This window comes from Trichoplusia ni, chromosome 17, assembly GCF_003590095.1.
Source record: "Trichoplusia ni isolate ovarian cell line Hi5 chromosome 17, tn1, whole genome shotgun sequence".
Lineage (NCBI taxonomy): Eukaryota > Metazoa > Arthropoda > Insecta > Lepidoptera > Noctuidae > Trichoplusia > Trichoplusia ni.
In genome coordinates, this window is record NC_039494.1 from 3,996,753 (window position 1) to 4,016,668 (window position 19,916).

The following is a 19,916-nucleotide window of genomic DNA, read 5'->3' on the forward strand; positions in this document are numbered from 1 at the left end:
ATTTTGCGTAAGGAAGTAAAAACCTTCTTCAATACTTTCATTTCTCTTCCAAATCATTAGGCTTTAAGGATATTTCTAAAACTTTGGCTTGTTTATTTCAAGAGATAATAATGAATACATTTTTATAGAAAGTTGATGTACCTACCTGTACTGTGTGTTATGCTGACGACATTCAAAATATTATACATTTTTAATATTTTATCGAAAAATAACTGAATTTCTATCAGCAGCTCTGAGAGTCACATTATTGCAGTTTTCTATTATATATTCAGAATTACTTCTTCAAGAAGGGTGCTTGTCCCAAATTAACTTAATTAAAGAGATTTCTATTCAGCTCACGATGCATTTCCAAAATAATTTCATGTAAATAAATAAAGATGATACTGTCTTTATTCTCCATGTTGTATTCTACAATAGCTCTTGTTTATAATCTATGCAACTTGCTAATACAGGGCCAGTTGGTGACTCATAGGGCTGAAGGCCTCTCACGTATTGGACCTCCTTGTATAATCGTGAACATGTAAAGATGAAATTAATAATTGTATTTGTGATACGAAATCTTGGGGTAGTTATTCTTATGCTGAATTGAGGTCCCAGGGCACCAAGACCTTTTGGATTCAAGCGATCTGTGTGTGTGTTTGTTAGTATAAAATGTAGAGTCGAAAAATTCTTAAAATCTGTATTTTGCACTGGACGTCATGCAATTTTTTCGGAAAAATTCAATCAGCACCATTACTACACCCCATAGCTAACATCACTCTAGGCAAGTGAGGTTTCTGCAAAGAAAATTCTGAAATGTTTCTTATTTCCTTTTTTTTTAAATAGACTCTCCGTTAGGGAACTTAATCCAAATTAAGGAAATTCAATCCTTTAAGGATTTTCACAAACATTCACATGCGCAAAGACACCCTTACCAACCTATGATTGTCAAACATCTAAGAGGCTGATATGTGCCTATTGCTTATCACCCAGTATCACGCCCTAGTATCATCAGTTCGCATCGTTCGCAATCACCTAGATGCAAGTATCGCGGAACTGGCCCGCCGGTGAGCTGCTCCCAAACTCAAGTCGCCGACCTTACTGCTGCAGCCCGTACTACGGTACAAGGTACTAGTGGTTTTCATGTATTGGCTGGTGTACATCGACGGCTAAGTTAGATAAGTTAGCTTAAGACGGTTTTATTAAAAGGATTTGGTTATATGGAGAGTAAACTGTCATGTGGCGAATGGAGTAGGATATGCGGTCTTATAAGTGTTTTCTTTTGGTAAAATTTTTCGTATCTGTTTCTGTTTTCTGGGGAATTCGTTGGTGTGATTTAGGTTGAATTTGTAGTTTTCAGTGGTTGTTAGGTTTCTAATACAGTCTATTCACGAAGTTCGATATCTGCCACCGTGTGTACGCAATGTACGCAAAATATAAGTAACTCTCGCAGTACGTAGGTCCGTGGTACGGAGGCGCTAAGCCCCGCTTCCCTCAGTAGTGAGGGCGTCCCTCAGTCCTCTCGCTCACCTCGTGCGAAGCGCACGCCTCTCGCGACACAACCAGTGCCGGAAAAAAACAGTTCAATTTTTTTATTTAGAAAAAAACCGTGCTGTGTTTTGGAAAATTCTAAGATAACATTGGATTTTTATTTCTGTAAGTATTATTTGATATTGTTTTAGGTGACAGAAGTGAAAGCTTAGAGCTTTGAAGGCTTAGCTTAGGCCATTCGAAAGGTGAATGATTCGGAGCGACTTGCTCTACGTTCTATATTATTGTAAATATTTGGGACATGTGTTAGTCGAACTCCTTAGTAAACTGTTACAACTATTTACATGTGGGGTATAGATCTGTATTCCTTGAGTGGCGGTGAGGTATTTGGATCAGCTGAAGATTTCCCGGTTTTAAATTGAAGTTTGTCAGAAGTAGGCTTTCGTAAAGATTGAAATGCTGATACATTAAATAACCTTAATAAAATGCTTTTCCTTATAGAGGCTTTAAAGAACGTAATTTAATAATCTACGTAGTTTAGATATTTGAAAAATTATGAATCGATCATAATTCAAGAAAAAAAGAAATTAGATGCAGTAATTGTTTAATAAGTTTTCTTTTAAGAACATCGCTAGTTTTGTAATGTAATCAAAAAAAGAAACAAATTAGGTCTCTTCAAAACAACTATTAATCTAGTTTTTTTGTTGTTTGCTAAACGAACAATCGCAATTAAGTGTTTTCATTAGCAATTTGCATATTTCGTTATAATTATTCAGCGGTTTTCTTGGGTAATAGTGAATATTCAACATTTTCACGAGTCTGATGATTAAGATATGTTACTAAACGTGTTAATTAATAAAATTAAGCAATTACGTTCAAATATTTATGTGTTTACACGAAACGATTTCTGAAATAAAATTAAAGAATTGGACTGTAATAACATTTGCAGGATTTTATAATTGAGTAGGTACTGAAAGATTTTTTAAATAAGTAACTGAATGTTTCTAGTACATTATTTTTTGTAATACTCAGGTTTAATGCCTTTCTTATCTCTAAAAAGGCTTGCATTACGATATCTTACTTTTTTACAGTTGGCAACATGCATTTCTCAACAGTAATTTACACTATTAAAAATTCACTTTAAAAATACATGTTATGTAAAGTGAATTAAGTTGGATTGATAAAACATATCGTAACTTTTAACCACAAAGTTATTTAATAGTTTTTATTTTGTAAGATAAATTTAAAATTTGTTTGTCAGATTTACATAATCTTTGTAATATGAGCAAACATTTTTCATGGCCTCGCTATAAATTCTACAGGGTCTAAAAAAAAAAAAGCAGTGGTTCATGAAATGAAACCTCCTTTCAAGAATAATGCCTTTATAAATCCAAATTTAAATATTTCGGTGGTTCTTTTTGAAAGCTGTATATAACATTATGTTTAAAGAAATGCAGTTGTTGATGCATGTTTTGTGATTACCATTGCGCCCTTTGTTTGCCAATTAGTTCGTTGACACACAGAGACCGACTGACACTAGTTAATGGTAATCAAACAGCGGGCTTTGAATACTAACCAGTCGGAAACTCCACGGAAAACGTCATCGGCGGACCATAGACGAGACTTTTATTTTTAACGAGTAATCTGTGCATGGTTGTTTTTGGTTGCGTTAAATGTGAATTATAAGGTTGTTTAGAACAACAACTATGTATTTTTTTTAAGAGTTTTGCAACTATAACTAACTTTCATATGCATTTAAATAATAACTCTAATGGCGATGGTAACTTAATGCTTATAGATTTTTATAACACTCGTTTCCTAAGTGAAATATTTAAGTAGTTTTTATTTACTTTAATAATTTAATGACTTGCACGATGTATTATTGTCCAAGATGAGAAGCAACTTTCAATGGAACCTGTGTTTAAACTTATTAAACACGGCATCATAAAACACGTACTTCATATAAATAAATAACTGCAAAATTTGTGAATATTTTCTGCTCAGTATTTAAAAATAAATCCATAATGCTTAAGCTTAAAGCACGAAAGCAATCTAATAAAAGTATAAACTTGAATATTAATTAATTTCTTTTTGATACACCGGTCACGAATTCATGATGCATCATTAAGACAAGACTAGTTCAGCACAAAAAGTAAAATCTCCCCATTAATGAAACAAAAAAATAGTTACGGAATATTTATTTCGTCAATGACAAAGAAAAGTAAGTTATTGGAATAAGTCTGATTGTGTGCTATCATGTAGGTATAGAAGCAAAACAAAATATTTTATACTGTACTTAATATTAAGCATGCCATGCATGTAACAAAATGATTCGACAATAATACTTACTAATTTAAGTAAAAAAAAGCATAGGTTTGGCACGTTTAAAGTTGTCTAAAGTCCAAAATACAGAGAAGATTAACATAATTAATAATCCTCTATTAGAATAATATTACAAATAAACGAGGAAAAAGAACCTATCAATTTTCTAACATCGTTCTTGTGGCCATATTGTTCTTTTGGCCTCAAAGTACTTTATGACTTATCACTTACCTACTGTTTACCAACATTTAGCTACTTATAGAAAGTAATGTGTCGTAAATTCTGGTTCCTTAAGGAAGGTTCCAGAAGGTCGGGTCACGTCTGTGTACTGTGGGCAAAGAGTGGAGTCGTTTTAAGTGATATTTGTGACCCGACCTCACTTACTGGCTGTTTTATTAGTATTTACTGGGGAAATTCGCCATTTTTTTGCCATTTAGTGGATACTGTTTTAGCTTCTTTTAGTATGTGGGTACCAGTTTTATGGTATATCTGATATATGAGTTATGAGTTCATATGAAAAATTGTTTCATCTGGTATTCTGAAATCATTATTATTAAAAGAGTTAAGAAATAGAATTTTCGGTACAAACTAAGTCTAACCAACTTTTGTTTTAAGAAAAATATATATAAATCCTTGTATACTCCATATAAAACACAACTTACTCTACTTCTTTAAAAATGGTAGAGACAGCTTGAGAATACTATACGACGAATTAAAACTATTTGACATTTCCTAAGTTCAGTTTTCAGCTAAAACACTCAGCCAATAGAGCTTTGACATAAAAGAAGTCGGTATTTATTACCAGCATCGTGATACGTATCACAAACTCAAATGCATGGTGTTTCCTGACATTAGATCCTAGTTTTCTGGTATTTTCCGGAATTTTCTCATACTATCTGCACATTCGAAGCCTTTAAATTAGAGAGCTTCAGGTACAGGCATAGCAAGCTTACAAAGCTTGGAGTCGTTTTATGTGTATCAGATCTTTTACGCAAAACTTTTTGTTGTGAACTTTTTAGTAGAGACATTAATAGATGACGTATTTGAATTTAAAAAGAATTAATGAATAAAACTGTTTTTATTGCATTTGTATTTAAAAGTATTTCAGCAATATTAATAGCAGCAATCGATGTGACTTACCTTGAATCAACAGATATTTTGCGGCGCGCGGCGTAGTAAAGTAGAAAATAGGCATTATAAAATATAATAAAATAGTTTATCGCTGATAACGAAACAAATAAAACTATAACTACTGATGTTTTAATCAAATAAGTCGCTTTATCTTAATACCAGCGGATGATGATAAATTATATGAAAATCCATCCAAGAATAGACGAAAATTATTAGAGATAATATTTAAAATTGTTTTTCCAACAATAATCATATTTATTTAGTTTTTTTACTCAACTTTGGATAAAATTTGTTATTGAAGCCGATTATTGATTAGTTGTCTATTTTATTTGACAGTATTTATAGGATTAATACTCATTCACATTATTTTTCTTATTACTTAAGATGCTAAGACGACAATTCATAATCAATTAGCACAGTCTGAATTACCTACATAGGGAAGGAAATACATCAGAGTTTACCGTCTTGTATTTCACTCTACTTATAGATTAGCAGATAGGCTGAACAAATCCTCCAAAAAATAAGATAAATGATATCTATAAAACACAAACACAAATTTTTACTAACCCCTGTAAAAATCCAGTGCCATGTCAACCGACACCATTACTTCGTGTTATATAGTCTGTGGTTCATGAAGAATGATTGTTTTCCTTTGTCAACAAAGTGACAGTTGCGTTTTTGATATTTTTTTGTTCTATTTCGTGGATGCGGGTTCTTAATTTGAAATGTCTGTTTAGATGAACATTTATTTTGTAGTGTGTTAATAATATTTTAATATTAACAAAGACGTTGTGTTCTGAATAGATGTTTGATTATTGTAACTTTGGATCTTATTTGTGTTAATTTCAGTCTGAAAATGTTATTATAAAAATTTAAGTAAATAATTATTCAGTCATGAAAATTAAAACACAATTAAAATTGACTCTTCACCGCTTATTATTTTGAGAAACTAACTTGGAACATACAAAAAAATATATACTTCATGTGCAATTGTTTTCCTAAATACGACACCAGAAATCAGGGGGGAAACGATTTTTTAAAAAAATACACCGTAATATGCATCCGCAAACAAATAAAATTTTCTTGTCATATTTTGACAGGACCGCAGGCTAAATTAAAATACCCATAAGCTGAACATTAGATTCCATCCAGCCAGCTATCTTCGCACTCTACATTTTATAATTTGTTTTTAAAAGTAATCTAGCGACATAGATGGCTGTATGTTAAATCAGTTGAACTTTACGCGCCTCCCACTCGCTGCCTACGCCTTGCACTTTCCTTATACGCCGCGTTATGGTCTGCTGATCTCGTATTAAGCTTTTATTGTTATACTAAACTATAACGAGCTGACAACAAATGGTGACGTCTGCAAAACTTGGGTTCTTTATTATGTAACTTGATCTTGTTAAAATAAATCATTTCATTTGTGTTTGCTTGAATTGGGATGTTTTTGAAATGGATCAAAAGTGATATAAAATATTTGGAGTAATTGGGATTTTGTATATTAAAATATCGTGTTATGCAAACTCAGATCAATGTCCTTGTCCGAGAGTATTCATTAGCATCATACCAACATTAGCGATTCACGTGATTGCAATTAGACATTACTGACAACTTTCTAAGAAAAGTAATAACGGCATGAAAAATAAAACATGAAACGTGTGGCAACACTCGGTGTCACCAAACACAAGTTGCTAAACAAATAAAAGCTCATGAGTTCTAATTTCAAATAACAGTACATGACGATATAAAATCGATGCAGTGCAGAATTGCAAATCCAGTTTTGACAAGCGCTGTAATGTTTGTAACCGATCATTTGAGCTTCAAAATCGAGCCAATAAGGACACGAGGTTGCACAAAACGCGAAACGTTTGGCACAACGTATTATCGATATTTATACAGTAAACTTGTATCTCAGCACAAACCGGTCTTAAGTCACCAGGTACCGCCGCGGCTAACTCGCGCGTTTGCGTCCACTTTACATTGTTTAAATCACAGGGGCGGGCCGGTAACGTGGCGAGGTGAGTTGGGCACTCGCCGCGGTGACTCACCAGGCTGTAGATGCATAGATACGTATAGGTGTGCATTTGACCGATGAGTCAGCTGCTTGCTGAGAATCAGGATTGCATCTTAACGATGACGACAACTTTTCCTATCCGTGCATTATCCCCATCTCGTCTATCTGTCGCAGTGATTCAACGTGCATTAACGGTTTCAATAATATCGGAACAATGTAAATAAAAAGTGCTCGTCCAATACCGTACGCTTGGTGAAGCGAGTAATCGATTATCGATTTATCGCCATCACAATTACCTATTAGGTATTTATTATTTCACGTGCTTAATTCGTTCGTCAAAATTGACGTATTACAGAATAATACAAAATTCTCACTTTAAAAAAATTAACGTTGTTATTTGATCTTATTTCCCATCAGACTAATCGACATGCCTATATTATGCGAGCAAGGCTTAACAAATGAAGTTCATTAGTCACCAACAGTGCAATCTCCAATTCCTAGACTAGAATGTTTAGTACCCAAGTAATAGGACTAATAATATGCATTCAGGACACATTTAGACCCATTTAATTTAACATCTGTCACAGTTAATTAAATAAAAAAACTAATCAAATTAATTAACTTTATCGCAAGATCTTTTAACGTGACAAAAAATAATGACAGAATAAAATTCCCGCCCATTTTTTGCCGACCATAGATAATATAAAATGTAATGCGCTACGGGCTTGTCACTCGCATCGGTCACGGAACCCCTATTTACATTAAATTTGACCCATTTCTCATATGATTACCCACAGTCAGACCAAATTGATCTACAGTGAATTAACGCTAATGGAATGGCCAGAATTATTTTAATTAATTATCTGTACGCCGATCTGAGTATTACAAAAAATAAAGTACGTAATTAGTAATTAGTTTGCGATTTTCCCGCGTACTTTGCACATGTTATGTTGTAGCGTAAACAATCGTGTAAGAAATATTTCATGAGTTTTGTGGTTAAAGTTCTATTATCTTTTTTTATCACAACAATTTATAGTCTAAAGGCTTAAAAAAGCATGTACATATTTATAGTTTCCTTACTGTTGGTAATATACAGCACTATAATTTATTTCTTGAATTTAAGCGTTTCCTTCTCTAAGATTTTGTTGTTCAGGTAGGTTTAGCTCCAAATTTCAGGAAGAGAGAATGTTTGTGAGAACATAATTTCTACTCAAAATCCAAAAACCGTTTAAAAATGATTTAAATTATAATTAAATACTACAACAATAAAAACCCGGATTGACCTAAATAAGCCTTTTATGGTAAACTTTTTGATATCCCGACAATGTTAGATTCGACATCAAACAGGGCTTTACCTTATCTACATGTTAAATATATCTAACATTAAATGCATGGGGAGATAGCATATGAATATAGGTCACAAAAGTATTAAATTAGGTCACTTCTAGCGGTGTTAGTTCTGCCAATGTTCGTATAAATTGACATTAGATGGGTTGTTGCGAAACGATACATTTTTGATGAGCTGAGTGGCATGAACATGGCGGCTAATGGTCAGTCAGGGGTTGTGAAAAATACGAGCTTATTTTAAGTGGGAGGTATTGGAAACTGACCTTAATCATTTAAGCTGAAATTGATTTTGTTTTGAAGAGGCTTAGATACATTTTCCAACGTACGATAAACATTTGCCTGTATTAAAGTTGTTTTTAAAATACTGGCTATTCGAATGTTTCAATGAAATAGTGTAATTGTACTCATTAAGTCGTTGACGTCATAGTATGATGTAGAATCGCCAGTTGTTAGTTTTGTGACAGCAACAACTTGGTAAAAGTTCTGAGAAATGAATGTGAAGACAGAAGTAAAATGATGCACGTGTAACACGATCCATCGGATCTCGGCAGTCGAGCGCAAACGCTCTGATTTCTGTAACTCGCGCTCAATGTAAAGTACTCGAATTACACGACGACAACATTCTCGTTTCGTTTTCTAATCACTTTTATTGCATTTTTACTTACTTGTCTGTAATATGACGCGTGACATCACTGGCTCTCGTACCATAATGTCACAACATGTTTTTATTGTATTGTTAGGCAAGTGCAATCTCGTATACAGCCTGACATGTCATTTGCTACGGATCTCTTTGAAAATTTTGCAACTTGTACGTTGTAAACTTCATACATTTTAATTGCTATGATGGTTTACGAGCAGAGTATGTTAGATAACTTTACTGTATGCTGAACAGTGAACACAGCCTATTAAAAGTAATATCTGCAGATATTGTCTGAAATGGCGTTCATTGAAACTGTGTTCACCGCAGCGAAACGTCTAGTTATTCGAACGGTCTAGCGAATTGGTGTTTGTGTTTTTATGAAATACCTGTTTCTTTTTATCATTTGAGTGAGACAAAAGTCTCTTTTTTGTCGCCTAAATATAACGACAATAGTTTTACGTCAAAGACTGCGTACAAGACATTGGTTGTCAATGGTTTCCAACTTCTCATATAATACTGTATTGTAACTAATAATTCATTTTGAAGACTTGTGTTTTCTCTTCCCCATTTAGCTTTGCCGGTAAAGGCTGTTGGGTCATAAATTGTATAAGCCAAGAGTTAGCGGCTGCGCTAGAACCGGTTCTGAAGACAATGGGAGCTGCAAGGTCTCTCGCGTCACGCATCAGAATTAGCGATCTCAGACCGAGATGTGTCTCAATAAAATACTAATAGTCGTATTTTAGAAGTTCAGATTGAGTCGGAACAAATTGCTTCGTAGTTATTCTTAGGTTGACTAATTGCAAACCAAGGACTATTAGATGAATTAGAAATCAAATACTTAACCGCAAGAGAGTGTGGTAGTAAGCTAATATAAAAAGGGGTTCTTTTTAAACTGGCTTTTATTTATTTCGAATTAAAGTACTTGTAAGGCAATCCAAACTAATTTTAACTCGATGGTGTTTTTTCGCGGAGCGGCTATGGCCACCCATGGTTCAAGTTCCTGTGTCATATTGCAAATTGCATTATCAATAGTTTAATCGAACACCAGGAAGTGGATCAAATTCAACTTGCAAGATTTGATTACAGACCGACAGACAAACAAACGACAAGTGAAGCTAAATAAAAACTTGTTAGTAAGTTAAGTATAAAGGCCCTTAACGTTACTTTGTATGAATGTGGAGCTATTGCTTACTATGATAAACATGTGTACTTATATTAAATACATTATATAGATAATTAACACCCAGACACATAAAAAATGATCGTGCTCATCACACAAACAAATTTCCTGAGTGAGAACATTTATACAATAAGAGAACATTCGAGTATCATCTGGGGGAGGAAAACTCTTCTTTTGTCAAGACTGCAGACGATAAACTTGGTGTGGATGAATGAATGGAAATAACTTCACTTCACTATTAGACGAGACTTAAGCTTTTCATGTGTCTAGACTCCATAAAAAAGGAGGGGTGCCGTTTTCCACCCTTCAGGGATTAGGACCTAATTTTGTAATTGTTTGTAGAAATATGAAATAACGTGGCGAGATTTCAAAAGTATAGTAAGATTTGTGGTGTTTATTTGACTCTATTTTCAAAGCAATAAAGGTTATATTTGCTAATCTCAAAACATAAAATCATAAACAGAAATAGATTGATCATTATCCGCGAAGGTTTTATTACACTTCAATGAGATAAATTTATCTCAACCGGTTTTCCTTGATGCGTCGTGGCAAAGTTCATGCGACTAGTCTAGTCCTTAGTCTATTGCGTGCCATAGACAAGATAGTCTCGAGGTGGAGTGACGTAATGAGCGCCGTCTTATACTTGACGGTTAGAGATTGATTGAGATTTGAATATTGTAATAAACATTATACATTATTGCATCCTAATGTTCAATTCGTCTTTAGTGAATTAATAAGCTTCCTTGTGTGAATGAATTTATTTGATCCGTGGAAAGAAATAAAATGTATAAGTTTAGGAAACATGCAGTATACAATACAATAGCAAAACTTAGTTATCAGCGTATAATAATTGAAATTCCAATAAATCTTAACAACACTAATTTGAAAAAACCAAAAAAACATTTTAAGCAATCGTTATAAAATCGATTTTATCACAATCGATTTATTTGCCGATGTTTTGACAAAAACGCTTCATAAATATTTACGACAAAGATTTAAAATTTATTTAGATCCCCGAACAATCTCATAATTATTCATCTCTTTTGATTCGCGTTTTCCTTTGAGAGCTACAGATTTAAAATTGTATTCGATTTGTCTTAAGCCACTGCTGGCAAATAAACGCGATTTTTAATTAAAAGTACTTATTAGTTAGTTACTTTCTCAATGCACTCAAAAATGTTTGCACGTTTGATTAAAACCCAAGAAACTGAAAAGGCTAGCCCAAATCAAGTGATCCACTAAAGAAAAAAAATGAATAAGTGAGAATAATATTACACCCAGGAGAAGAAAATAGTAAAGCCTTTATAACAGTTGAAAATAAAATCGTGATCTAAAGAATATGCAGTTTGCTTATCACAAAAAAAACTTCAAGAACACTCTTCTAGTGCATTCAATGTTGAATCGAAAAACATTCATCGTATGAACCAAGTGAGTGGCAAGGTGACTTATAACTTTTACACATTTGTATAAAGTTTAATAAGGTCGGGCAACTTGATAATATGAACGAACACTTGCGAAATAGTCACACTCCGGTGGAGCTCGGTGTTCGAGACATTTCAGTTTAGAAACTCACTATTCTATGTTTTGTAGAAATACTGCAAATGCATTAAGACTATTAAGAGATCTTAAAGTGTAATTAAATATGATGCTTGGGTGTAGGCAATCTCGTACAATTGTAACGTTTGAATCAAACATAAATTGTCAAAAATCTGCTCTGCTTGATCGTCACGGAAGCCCTTAGCATGTAGCCTAAAAAGATAAATAAAAAACCACACTTTACCTCGTAATTCACCGCAATCACGAAACTATTCTTCTCTACTTTCTAAAGTCCAGAACCTGTCAAAGTGTAGGAAACATCGTGAAGCGGTTACGTAAGCCGCGTCACGCCGGGACTGAGGCGGTCAGGTGCGCTAAGCCTCCAGCGACAACAAACAAACTTAACATTGCTATTGACAAACATTCGTTTCAGTGGCCCCAGCAGCGAACCCTTAGGCACTCCAACGTAAAACAGTCGTTGCCTTTATAACTACTGTCCTATTCAAATGCTCCACAAATATAAACTTTATTTAAACGCCTACAAAGTTGATAAGCCTTTGTTTAGGCCGGAAAACTAAGTTAGAGCAGTAGAAAAAGTAGGGCGACGTGGTCACGAGCTTTAGTTAGAATGTTTTATTTGGAGTCGTGACGGATGGTAGGGCAAAGGTAGGAGTTCACAGTAATTGTTACTATTAGATAAAATTGCTGGTCTCCAGACAAATAATACGGGCTCACGACAGTCTTTACAAGCGAGGCAGGCAGCCACAATGAACTCTCACTGGCGCAAGCGATGCAGAAAGCGGTTATCCTTGATTTTTTAAATCGTGGGAGCGTTCGTCGCGTTTTGATTTTAAGTACAATGGTTGCTTTGACTAAAAACGTGAGGAAGTTTCGATATATATTTTCTTTGTACATATTAATGTGCGTAACGTGTAGTTCGAAAATTGCGTGTTATTTTTTCTTGTATCGCTAAACTCCTACAGACTGGATAATGCATTGCATACCGTGAGTTCTTATTGTTTGAGAGAGAAGCTTACAGTTCAGTCTATAAAAATAAAGGAAATAATGCAAGTTCTCGGCTTAGTATACTAGCGAACATTTTCTACATACGTGAAAAAGTACGTTTCTCATTAGATTTTTATTGAAGAACAAAGTAGAGTGTTCAAAGATAGTATGGTGGAATATGAATTTAGTTTATTTTTTATCTGAAGATTATTTTCAATCGCTTTTCGAACGAACACAAAAATTTTCTGAAACAGTGCAAAAACAAATTAATATAAAGTACAAAGCTATATTGAGTAATTCTGAGTTATTTTAAATATGTATTTTAGAAAGGGAAAATAAAATAAAATTTCCTTTATTAAGAAGCATAAAATCGATTTATAATAAAATTAAATAATCAGTTATGTTAAGAAATAAGTTGCCCATATCGCCCCTATCACATTACTAAACAACATTACAAGTTTACAATTCAATAACGTTTCAAACAGAATACGATACAAAACCAATTGATTGAACCGACAGCTGTTAGGGGATGACAGCTGAACAGTATCCAATAAATTAATTAAAGGATGTTTTATCAAATGATTTATGGAAACTAATTGGGAAATAACATTGTCCAGGAAAATGTCGAATTGTATGCTCGAGGTGCAGGGTCGATCCTACAGAATGTAAAGTAATAGGCTTTCTCAAAGTTTGGTTTACTTTATTTTATTCTACGAGACCTCTGCCAAACGGTGAAGGCTTCAAGAGGAAACTTGGATTACAAATATTATAATTTGAAGTCGCCAACCCACAATGAGCTAGCGTGGTGATCAATGCTCAAACCTTCTTAATGCGGTAAGAGAGACTTATATAGGTTGGGTAATGCCTGCCCGGTAACAATCGCCTGGGCAATACCTAATCATTACCCAGGCAATTGTTTAAGAGAGATACCGCTATAAGTTTTGTAGTTTTCCGCCTCTCTTGCACAACTGCAATATTTTAACATGAGGATAAAATTGAAAGCTCGCAGGTAATAGAAGTTTATATTTAGCTAATTGCGATGCAAAATACTAAAAAAGTAACATGCACATTTGCACAAAGGCAGTTTTTGCAGTATTTTTTGTTCCCAGCCAGTGTTTTGATGTCTGATTTACTCATAAGATAATTATAATCACATTAGGAAGAGGAAGAGGTTACGTTTTGTTTTTAAAAGACAGATACAATATTAATTAAAATTTGTGATCGTAGATGCGAACGTGAGTTTTTTTGGTTTATACACTCCTTAACCGTTTAACCAATTTGGATGAAATATATGGGCATAGTTTGGACTCCAAGAAAAGGACTAAGGCTACTATTGTCGATAATTGAATCTCATTTGGTTGAAATGGGGTTTAAAGTTAGTGTATAATTATAATCATTTCAGCATTTTTGAAATGATAAAACAAACCTACTCACTACATACATAAGTCTTAGTTATTCTAATAAATCATCACTCAAATGATTTAAGTGGACAACAGCGGTGTCATCATAATTCTAAACAAAAAATACGTGAGACAGTTCTTTGAACTCTTTTCTTTGGTCCTCTTTATGTAAATTACGTTAATGCCATACATTATAATAATACGGATGTTTTGTGTAATGTTACGTCGCCAGAATATTTTAATCCCTCAGGGGATAATTAATCAGGTCGTTCCACCCTTGTGGTGTTGGTATGATGAGAGATTCAAGTGGCATGCGTGACATAACTTATTTTAACGCTAGCAGCAAACAGGGATTCTAAAACATCTATTGGTCAATCGTTTGAAACTCATGATAATAAAGGCGAAACCATTTTTTGGTTTAAATTTCAAATTCTTACCAACAACTATTCCGTGAATTTCCGTAGTTTCGATTTTCTTGCTGGTACTTCTCCATGGGAACGACACTTTGGAACTGGGCAATATTTTTTTGACTTCGTAAGCCGTCCGTCAGGCTAATTTAAATTGGAACCACGAATAGCGTTATTTGTGAGTATTTTCACATTCAGCATGATCATCATCTACCGTTCCATGAATAGCTATTGCCACGAACCACTTAATTGTGTAAAATTAATGGCCCTTTTATTTTCCTGTGTCATCAATCCGTTATACAATAAACCGCGGTCTGACCTCAGGTCAAGTACGACCATTGTGGATGTTACAAGATTCTATCTTTGGTAATCTGTATCTGTAGTCATAATGCCATTGTTATCTTCTATTTTTATATCTTCCTTGGTATTTTAATTTCGAATGGATTTAGAATCAGTTTTTGTTTTTAATATTTTACAAATAGTTTGTTCTTCTTATCCATTCTATTCGATTGCTACTTTAGTTTTCGAATTGCACTTACACGTATTCCGGGCCAAAAAAATCTGCTTTAACTTTACAAAATACAGTCTAATTCTTGTTGGCTTTACCTTCAATCTATTTAGCCTATCGAGGTCCATTGCTGGACATAGGATTTCCCCAAGTTTTTACAGAGCCAATCTCGGTCCTCCGGCATTCGCATCCAGTCCGAGCCAGCTACCATTTTTAAGGCTTTATCTTAATTTTTGGAATCACTCATTGCAATTAAATAAAATGCAGTTTTTCAGAACAACCAAAATCTAGATAAAATCCATTTCTATTGGAAGTGCAGAGAACAAAGTGTTCGTTTATATGAATGGAAGTCTCTTTCCGGTCTGCGGTACTGTGCCGTACTTATTTGTATCGAGTATAATTCAGTCTATTGTGTGAGCGGCCTTGCCTCGCCTTTCACTGCTTCGGTTGAGAAATTACGCCTAAAATTTGTACAGATGATTGTGACTACAGTGACTACAGTATCTACTCAAAGTGTATCTGTGCAAATAAAAAGTTGTTGCACAAAGTTGTTGGTTGCACCATACACCTGCTTACGAATGTTACGATATTGTTGTATTGGGACCAGCACATTCTGTTTGCATTGCAGGGAAGGTTGCACTCGCCACGGTCAGCTTTCAGTAACACTCTTACTGTTCTCTTTCGCTTGCTCAATTTGCTGATCATGGTATTATCGATATCTTCAGTGTCATCTTTAAAAGCATTAAGATTGTTAAGGTCTCTAAAAATATAATCGTTTTGCTGTGTATTGATTGTTTTTCGACTGTAGGTGTTTGGGTCTTTGGCATGATAGACATGTGAGTCACACCGAATTAAAAAGACTATACTTTTAGAGGTTCATAACCTGTAATAGTTATAAATATTAAACTAGAACAAAGACATTTTGGGTCAAACGGTAGCGATACTTCACAGGTAAATGATATGAACTAAATTGTTGGAGGAAGTAGAAAATGCGTACAACACAGTTCCATGGCCCTTAATAGTTTATTGGGTTCCAATACCTTCACGGTTATCCTAAATTGTAGGTTAACCACTTTGTTTGTTTGCCCCTTTAAGATACATTTACCTTTGAACTAACTTTTGAGGCATACGGACGTAATTAATGAGGGTTTAAATAGTTTTTTGTTCATGTTGTGGTTTTGTTTTGTAGTGAAATGTTAAAGATATCATTAATGGATGAAAAAGTGGATTGTATGGATTAAATATGATTGTGAATTTAATGTATACGTATAACAAATATAAAGGTAATAGGTTGCAATATCACGGCTTTAATTTTAAATATAAAGCAACTAGACAGCTTCAAAGTAATGAAGTTTATACAAAATGAAAATCTAATTTCTGTATTGAGTTACTTAACTATTTCCTTCAAGACTGTGGAAGTTAGTATTCAGTCTATATCGAAGTTAAGTTAATATTATATGTTTTCCCGCAAACTTTGAATCCTCATTTCATTAGTTTGGAAGTTACAGTAACTTCTGGAAAACTCGATTTCGTGTTACGAGCCTTTACAAATAAAACTTGCGTAGTTAATATAAAATTTAGTACTTCAAGTTTGTTGCTTAGTTCATTTGGTAAATACCGTTAATGATCCCTTTTACCTTTTTTTATAAGGCGGGGAATCCTTATTAACAGCTCCTTTCTCGGAGTAGTGCACAGGTATGTTTAATGTTTCCCGCGTTTTGGCTCGTGCGTGGCAATGCATAGCAATTTATCACGCATTTTTTAAAGAGATGACTTTGTAAGTAAGATTGTGAGTTGTGAAAAAGAGATGCCACTCTAAACTGTGTAGAGCACTGTCTTGCTTCCACATCTCCAAGAATCTTCTTGAGGTGTCGGTAGACCTCCAAATCACGTCATTTATTAATGATTATTGCAATTATGACCCGTCACGCTTACGTTCAGGTCAAAGAGAAAATGTTACGCGAAATAAAATAGTATCGCGTCTGGCGCTAACGTTTTACAAGTCATGGACAATGACAGGTAAAACGAATAAAGATTTCTAATCGTATTAAGTTCAAGAATAATAACATTTCAATCAATATCGAGCTATAAATATGCTTTAGAAAAACTTAATTAAGTATTAGTTACGACCAAGCTCTGGTCTTAAGTAACCGACCGTTTCGTTTGACGCTTCGGAAGTTAACATTATAAGCATGATTATAAGGAAAGAGGTTTTTATCACGTGCTTTAAAACGTGATGTAGTTTAATGATGCGCCGTTTAAATATAATTCGTATGTATCTTGCTTAGGTTCTTCACACGAGGCATGAAGTCTTTTAGATGATTTTAGTTTTAATGCACTGTCGACATGTATTTGCATAGCGGTTCAAGTACAAGTGCACAATACCTGGATGCTAAAATCATCTGGGAAGCTACAGACGCTTTTTGAACGACTTAAGCAGTTGAAAAAGCGTCATAACTCAGTACACGGCATAGAAAAATTTCTTCAACAACTGCATCACTACTTCTATAAGTCATTTTAGTTCATCCTCAAGTGACAGAGACCAGCAAAGTTCCTTTCACCAAGAGTTGTCATTTTTTACTTCATGTTTACACGAACATTGGGTATTAAGGTAACGTTACTTCACCCTACCATCATCACATATCAAGAGATTATAAGAACTGATAAGGTCAAACGTTTTCACTTAACCTTGTCACAATACCATCACATCTTGAGCATGTCATCGATATAAAGCCAAATGATACGAGTACTGAGTCACAGCATGATCTAATGCGACAATCTATATTAATATATAAAGCTGAAGAGTTTGTTTCGTTTGTTTGAACGCGCTAATCTCAGGAACTACTGGGTCAAATTGAAAAATTCTTTTTGTGTTCAATAGACCATTCATCGAAGAAGGTTTTAGGCTATATAACATCAAGCTGCAACTAATAGGAGCGAAGATACGATGGAAAATGTGGTAGAAACGGGGAAAAATATTCATCTTCGAGGGCTTCCTTTCAAAATTACCTAATTAAATCTTCTAACCACGCGGACGAAGTCGCGGGCAACAGCTAGTATTTTTATAACACGTGTTAAATAATCTCTTTATTGTTACAGGTCCATGTTTTTACACGAATAGCTGAGAAACCAGCGTACTGCGCTTTCTTCTTCCTACTAGGTTGGTATTGTTATTATAGTTGTTTTTTATAATGATTATTATAGTAATAAACGCGTGCCGACAAAACAGTAACTACTTCCCGTTTAAGAACTTCTACATAGAAATCTCTGTGTTTTTGTAAGTCTCTCAAATTCGAACACAATTGGTAGATTTTTTAGCCAGATAGTAGAGTAGTTAAGCCACGCCAAACCTACTGTGCGCGAAGTGTCGCAGGTTCTATACACGAATGCTTGTTTTGAGACTTTTTAATGACTTGAATGTTTGTGAAACCACCCGCGACACAAGTATTAAATTCTTATTGTGGAAAAAACATCTAACATTCTTGTCTATTATGACCTAAAGCTAAAATAAAATTACGTTTCTTTCTACGCTAAAAACACAATACAAAATTGAAATATTTTAACGTCTGATATTACGGAAGGGTATCAAAAAACGATATCGTGATAACTTTAACATAGCCTTATGTAAAGTGTATTATTTAATGACCTTTACGAATACCTACAGATTTTATCGCACACTTAACGTTGATTTGCGAATTTAATTGCTATGGGGTATACTTTACAAATCATTTTAATTACAGCACTGTATGGAAACTTGTTATTGTTTGAAATGAAATGAAATGAAATGAAATTATTTATTCTGCAAATAGGATATTTTTATCACTTTTACATGTCTTTTTTGAGAACGATGGAGCCGACATTTCCTAGCTGACTACCCTAAGAAGAAATGTCGAAACAAACTCAGGGGTCGCAGTCTCTTTTAAAGTCCAGACAATTTTCAAATTCGAGTGTATAAACTAATGCAGAGTATTTCAATAAATTGATAATATACCTGCATAAGGTTTATACTTACAAAAAAAAATGTATAAAAAAGATTTAAAAAAATAATAACGCAAATGAGTTGCATGTTATTAAATCAAATAATAATTAATATTAACAAAAATAAATTCATGCAAAAGCACAAAAAATGTCACATATGTATAAGATTATATGCAAAAGCACAAAACATGTCAATATTTATGTACATAAATAATGATAGCTGTATAAGCGAGCAGTTCAATCCCAAGCATTTTTATCATTTAAATAATCTGATATTTTGTAATATCCTTTTCTGGATAGTTTTAATTTAATAAAAGTTTTAAATTTCTTAGTCGGTAGCTTACGAACATGAATGGGAAGCTTGTTGTAGAAACGTATACATTGACCCATGAACGAGTTGCTTACTCTATGGAGACGAGTAGCATGTACGGCTAAATTATGTTTGTTCCTTGTATTCATTGAGTGGACATCGGACATTTGGGTTTAGGAAGTATTGGTAAGGTCTTTTAGTTTTAAAGATCGTTAATACAGTACGGTATTTGACTAAATCTAATAATGTAAATCTGTTTAGTATTTTTCGTTTTGTCTCGTAAACGGTGCAGCGATTAAAAATCTCGTAAGGCGGACTAAACACATATTTTTTTGCTAAATGCCATTGTGCAATAGGTAGCCTGTAGGATATAAGTCAGTATTTAACCCAAAAAATAATGAAAAAACGACAATATCTAAGCAAGACACTTAATTAAATGATTGAATGACTTATTTTCGTATACGTATAGTTGATACACAACCAGCAAAATTTAATGTAAATTTTACTGACTGAAACTATTTCTTCTTAACGTTGTTTCAGAACTGTAAATCACTTGAGTATTTAATGAACATCTGTGTTTTAATTGATATTAGTGCGATTTGTCACATACATAATAAACGTGTGATAATATTAATACGGCACTAAATTGTTGTCATCAACCGCCA

At 33.8% G+C, this 19,916-nt stretch overlaps 1 protein-coding gene across 1 annotated transcript in view; it reads left to right on the forward strand.

Annotated features, from left to right (window-relative positions):
* Window positions 1-1,493: 1,493 nt before the first annotated feature.
* The window catches only part of LOC113502296, a 51,917-nt gene continuing 33,494 nt past the window's right edge, over window positions 1,494-19,916 (forward strand). Inside the window, exons 1-2 of the mRNA XM_026883809.1 lie at window positions 1,494-1,635; window positions 18,063-18,123. The gene's annotated coding sequence lies outside the window, so the exon portion shown is untranslated. The remainder of the gene's footprint in view (window positions 1,636-18,062; window positions 18,124-19,916) is intronic.